The sequence below is a fragment of the Schistosoma mansoni genome (assembly GCF_000237925.1).
Source record: "Schistosoma mansoni, WGS project CABG00000000 data, chromosome 1 unplaced supercontig 0071, strain Puerto Rico, whole genome shotgun sequence".
Taxonomy (NCBI): domain Eukaryota; kingdom Metazoa; phylum Platyhelminthes; class Trematoda; order Strigeidida; family Schistosomatidae; genus Schistosoma; species Schistosoma mansoni.
In genome coordinates this window covers 1416323-1423321 of record NW_017385989.1, presented here as the reverse complement: position 1 = coordinate 1423321, position 6999 = coordinate 1416323, and positions in this window count along the sequence as shown.

Below are 6999 nucleotides of genomic sequence, written 5' to 3'. Positions count from 1 at the left end.
ATTCCAAATTGGTACTTGCTTCGTGATGTAGTTTGATGATTTCCACAATGTATGTTTCATCCACCTCAAGTGTATCTTCGTAGTTTCCTCCTCAGCTGGAAGCTTGTTTGTTCTCTCCTACAATAGGCTGTTGTTGATGATATCCGGTCAACGGACATTATATATCTTATTTAGACAATTGTGTATCAATATTTATACACGTTTGATGATGTTTGTAGTAGTTTACCAAGTTTAAACTCGGTATTATCCTGGCGTTCGTATAGAAGATTATGACTTTGATGTTGGCTTACAGACAGTTGTTTTGAGTTCCATTTATTCTTCAACTGTAAGAGTACAACCGTAACTTTGTCAATCCTCGAATTTACGTCTGCATCAGATCCTCCTTATGATTTGTGGTTAAACTTTAAATAATAAACATTAACTGAATACCATGAATTGTTGTAGAAAATTATTTGATTGTATATAACTATTAGCAAAATTTTATAACAAATCAAAATGCATAATAATAAATGAGTCCCAGAGTGAACATCAACTCTGAGATGCAGGTACATCCAGCTGACTAGTCCCAAATAGGACAAAACGCTCGTCAACCTGGATTCCACTTCTAGCCACTATCGATCTTTGCTTACCATGCTTGTGAATTTAGGCTATATCGAGGCAATACGCACAGTATGCACATATGTCAATAAGAGACTGACCAGTTACAGTCCTAAAAACATCAATGGGAAGGTTCAAACAAACAATACTAAGTAGAAATGATGTACATTTTTTCAAAACAATATCTTATTTAAAATGAAGTATTCAAAACTGAGTTGAATATCAATGTACTATTTAAATGGACGTATATTTGAAAGAAAGACATCCAGAACGCGCGTTTAGTCTTATTTGAGATTCATCAGTTGGATGTACCTGCATCTCGGAGTTAATGTTCACTCTGAGACTCAAACCCAGAACGGTTCACTTCAAACGCTATTGCGTTATCTACTTAGCTACTGAGTGCTGATATCCACTTGCTTGTGCAATGGGGTGACTATATAAAATTGTAGAATCATTAATCCATAAAAGTCAATTCCATATCTTATACAATTCATTAATAAATACATATACTATATAGACAGGCATAAAATTGAAAAAAGGTTATTAAATTACTCTCTCTCTCTTTCTCTCTCCCTCTCTATTTTTAGTGTATACCATGGTGATACCTGAAGCGGATAAAAATCATGACCGAAAGGGAAAGAAACCCATAAAATTTATCCCATACATGTATCATTTTTATTCATCTACTTCATGATACAATGATGTTAACACTACAAATCAATCCTGCAATAAATGGTTGTGAATTTATGTGGAAACTCAATATTAGAATAGGATTTAATAAGAATGAAAACTTTGGGTTCACTTTTAGTTGAAAGTTTTACAGTTAGATTTTACAAAGTTTCATTGTCAGTGTTTTGCTAACTCTGGAAATGAAAATTATGCTTGTTGGTAGGTAGTATTTATAAGGAATAGAACACAGTTGAGAGGGAGGTACTAGTAAGGTACTAGTTTTATTGTGGGACTCCTCAGCAGAGCGTACTCACAATCCCGCTCGCGAGACTCGAACCCAGGACCTATCAGTCTCATGCACAGACGATTAACCACTAGACCAGTGAGCCAACCGGCATCCAACAGTGTTAATATCTATCTTCAACTAATCCACGAAAACGAACAACCGTCCACCATTGTCTTCAGTGAGTTACTATCTCACACAAACATGGTTGAAATCCACTGGACACAGGTTCTTATGGATTCAACTATAAAATTACCAAAATCTCCACAAAACACCATTCTGATGCTATATATATGCAGGAAGGTAACGAGTAATGAAGAACGCAGTTATCATGGCTACTCATTTTTTTAATACACTTCAAACAGTGCCAGTTCCTGCATATGATTTCGTCGACATTTCAGTGAAGCCTCGAAGTTTGAATTCGTTTTAATTCAAATCAATGATATAATGATATTACTTACTTACTTGCGCTTGTTACTCTCAATGGAGCATAGGCTGCCGACCAGCATTCTCCAACTCACTAAGTCCTCGGCCTTCCTTTCTGGTTCTATCCAACTTTTTGTTCATTCTTCTCATGTCTGTCTCTATTTCTCGGCGTAACGTGTTCTTTGGTATTCCTCTTCTCCTTTGGCCTCGACGATTCCATGTGAGGGCTTGTATTCTTCGCAGTAGGGTGATCTCCTCAATGTGTGTCCTATCCACTTTCAGCACTTCTTCCTGATTTCTTCCTCTGTTGGATAGAATCTGGTTTGTTCTCTCCCACAGTAGGTTGTTGTTGATAGTGTCTAGCCAACGAATATTGAGTGTTTTGCATAGACAACTGTTACTAAACACCTGTATCTTCTGGATGATGGCTTTCGTAGTTCTCCACGTCTCCGCCCCATACAGTAGAACCGTCTTGACATTTGTATTGAAAATTGTGATCTTGGTGTTGGTTGACAATTGTTTTGAGTTCCAGATATTCTTCAATTGTAAATATGCTGCTCTTGCTTTGCCGATCCTCGCCTTCACATCTGCATCAGATCCACTATGTTCGTCAATGATGCTGCCCAGATATGTGAAGGTTTTCACATCCTCCAAAGCTTGTCCATAAAGTGTGATATGATTGGTGCATGCTGTATTGTATCGGAGAGTCTTGCTTTTCCCTTTGTTTAGATTGAGACCTACTGATGGATATAATGATATTAGTGAATTGTTATACTTTAATTATAAAGCTAATTTATTGTATTACCACAGTTACATGTATAATTCATCGTAATTATATATCCTCAATGTCTATTTTATACATACATAGAAACATACATGGGTATATACATGATGATGCATTTGCATTTAAGTGATTACATTAGTATGTCAACTTTATACAATCCATTTCCCATTACTCTGATACAATATTCTCTAAAACAAATGAGTGAATACAATAATCAGGCGTATTTTTTTACTTACAATTCATATACTACTAGTACCGATACTATTATTACTACTGCTACTACTACTACTACTACACGTATCTTATTTATCTAATTACGATTCAGATAGAATGTAAAAACAAAAAAGAAGGGATAATTTACATTGAATATACCAGGAATTTCAGTAAAGTAATCAGTTAATTGGAACTGATTACTCTTTTTTTTCCTTTGAGTTGAAAAAAACAACAACGTTTGACTATTGTTTAACTAAGCTACCTTACACTGATTGATACTGAAGAGTTATGCATTCATATTATAGTGATACCAGTAGATAAAATCGAGGAATTACTGACAGAATAGGAAAAATGATGTATCTTAATAAGGATATTACACAGCTATGTAAGCAAAGTTGGGTAGTGGGTAGCAGTGGAACCCAGTACATGCATTTCGTCCTATTTGAGATCCGTCAGCTGGATGTACTTACATCTCAGAGTTAATGTTCACCCCGAGACTCGAACTTAGTACCTTTCGCTTCAAACGCTATCGCGTTATCCCATTGTTGTTTTGGGACTGCAGTTGATCAGTCTCTTGTTGGCATATGTGCATCCTGTGCGGACTGCCTTGGTATTGACTTCGGTTACAAGCTTTATAAGCAAAGATGGATAGTGGCTAGTAGTGGAATCCAGGACGTGAGTTTTTTCCTATTTGGGACCCGTCACATATGCCAAAAAGAAACTGAACAATTGCAGTCCTAAAACAACAATGGGAAGATACAGGCAGGCAAAACTATGTGAGCATATCACATAGTTTATGATAAGACCGTCTGTCGTACGAATACAGACCTCTTTTTTAGGAAGTTACGGATCATCTAAACCGAGTGCATCATTCCACAATGAATAGACTACAAGATCCTGATGTGGGCTCTTTTGGGATAATTTTACAAGTTTGACCATTCATTTGTGACTACTTATGAAGAATGTACTGTAAAATCTTTACACTTTCATTCTAAAGACTACATCTGCTTACTTACTTTACTTACTTACTTCCGCGTGTTACCCCTCATTCAGTATCATAGGCCGCACACCAACATTCTCTATTCAAACCGGTCCCAGCCAATCCTTTCCAGATCTTACCAGTTAATATTCATCCTCTTCATATCTGCTTCTATTTCCCGGCGTAATATATTCTTTGGATTTCCTCTTTTCGGCTTCCCTTCCGGGATCCAAGTTACGGCTTGCCTCGTGATACAGTTTGGAGATTTCCTTAATGTATGTATTTAGATATTTTACTGGGAGAACAACTCGATCACTCATGGTTTTTATGTGACCTAGCAATTAAAGGAATATTATGCAATTGAAAATAATGAGTAATTAGGTTGTATAATACGATTGGTTGAGTAGGACTCATCACTGTACATCAACTTCCTTGACCATGAGAGGGTGTTTGACAATGTAGATAGGAGAACATTATGGAACATTCAACACTATGTAGTGAGTAGCTGAGAAAATCGTCAAAATCATCTGAAATTCATACGACAGATTATAGTGCAAAGTCATGCATGGAGGACAACTGATAAATGCATTCCAAGTGTAGGTAGGAATCAGACAAGGCTACTTACTCCCTCCCTCTCTCTCACCTTTCCCTTTCTTCTAGTGGTTGAATAGACTACTAAGACCTCAACTTCTGAGGAGGAGAACGAAATACAATGTATAGATTGGTTGTTACTAATTGATTTCGACTTCGCAAATGACCTGGCTATTCTATCACATACACGTGAACAAATGCAGATGAAGACAAGAGAGAAAGAAAGATCCTCAGATATAAAAAGAAGAACACCGACCAAACCAATCATGATTGATGGAGAAACTCTAGAACAAATGGAATCTTTCACGTACCTGGGAAGCATCATCTGTGAACAAGGAATATCCGATGCAAACGTAAATGAGAGGATTGGCAGAGTAAGGACAGCATTCCTACAACTGGACAACATATGGATCTCAAAACAACTGTCAACTATCATCATAGTCAAAATCTTCAATACGAATATCAAGACAGTTACTTCTGCTATATGGAGCTGAAACGTGGAAAACTAACACAACCATCAACAAACATGTATAAGTATTTATAAACAATTTTATACTCAAGATAATCAATGTCCGTTTGACGGATACCATCAACAATAGTCTACTGTGGGAGAGAACAAACCAGCTTCAATCTGAAGAGGAAATTAGGAAAACAAGTTGGACGTAGATAGGACATACATTGAGGAAATCATCAAACTGCATCACGAGGCAATCCCTAACTTGGAACCTCGAAGTAAAACGGAAAGGAGGAAGACCAAAGAACATACTGCACTTAGAATTGGAAGCAGACATGAATAGGATGAATAGCAAATGAAAAGAACTGGAAAGGATTATTCATGACAGAGTTGGATAAAGAATACTTCTGATTGGTCTATGCTCCTCAATGAGTCGTCACAGGCGTAAGTAAGTAAGCCTGAAAAAAGCAAAAATGTAACATTTAGTATTGTTTGTTTGAATCTTCCCATTGATGTGTTAGGACTGCAACTGGTCAGTCTCCAATTGGCATATGTGTATACTGTGTGTATTGCCTCGATTTAGCCTAAATTCACAATCATGGTAAGCAAAGATAGATAGTGGTTAGTAGTGGAATCCAGGATGCGCGTTTCGTCTCATTTGAGACTCGTCAGATGGATGTACCTACATCTCAGAGTTGATGTTCACTCTGGGACTCCAACTCAGTACCTTTCGCTTCAAACGCCATCGCGTTATTCACTCGGCCACTGAGTCCTGATAGCCACTTGCTTGTGCGATGGGGTGAAGTTTAAATTCATATAGTATTGTTTGTTTGAATCTTCTCATCAATGTGTCTAAGAGTGAACATCAACTCTGAGTTACAGGTACATCCATCTGACGAGTCTCAAATAGGACGAAACGCGCATCCTGGATTCCACTGCTAGCCACTATCCAAAAATATATCAGTTTTTTAAAATGAACCGTTCAATTCGAAAAAAATAAAAAACATCTTTGAGGTCAATTAAGTATAAAATCTTATGTTAAGTAAAATCTTAAGATCTATGATCTAAATAAATATGTTTCCCCCCCCCTTTATTATATATTTCCAATATCACACATTATAATCTTCCACTTAATAGTTGACCGAATTTGTAATTACACCATATTTCTCGCTCTCACATCTTATTTGATCTAATATTTATTCGGATCGTAGATCTTAAAATTTCCACTTAACATATAAGCTGATTCAAAATGAACATTCGATACGTGTCATTTCAACATTACCAATTTTATTCTATTTTGTTTGATAATCCTTAATTCATAACTTCAAACAATTCGCTTTAATTAGAAGGGGTTTTGTGTACATTTCAGTATTTTCATAGTTGAAAGCATGAGTCAATTGAAGCTAGACCACCATGGAAAACCTAGAAGCACTAAACGGCCGTTTCGTCCTATTATGGAAATGGCGCGAGATTGGTAGATCCTGGGTTCGAATTTCACGAGTGTGGGATCGTGGATGCGCACTGCCACTGGGTAGTTCCATAATAGGACGAAACGACCTTCTAGTGCTTCCAGGTTTTACATGGTGATCTAGCTTCAATTGACTCATGATTTCAATTCACTTTAAGTTAAACGTGTCCTTTTTTTGAGGATTATTAATTTGGATATATGAATTGTAAAAAGTGAAGAAAATTCGATTACACGAATATTCTTCATTCAATAACTTACTGACGAGTACCAAATAAGGTGAAAACTAGATCGTCGATTATCTTCAACAACTACCTTACTTATGAATATATTGAACGCGATGATGGATCAACCAAACCAGTAACCACATACCAACTTCATCTGCGGAATTGAATATGCATTAAGAAGGATTTGACATTCATGACAATTTTCAATACCCAGTGATTAATCTATGATAAAGAAAAGGAAATATGAGAAGAAAGCAGAGATGCATTCTTTGAAAAGATGTGATTCATAATTGTTTTAAATATAAAGTTGT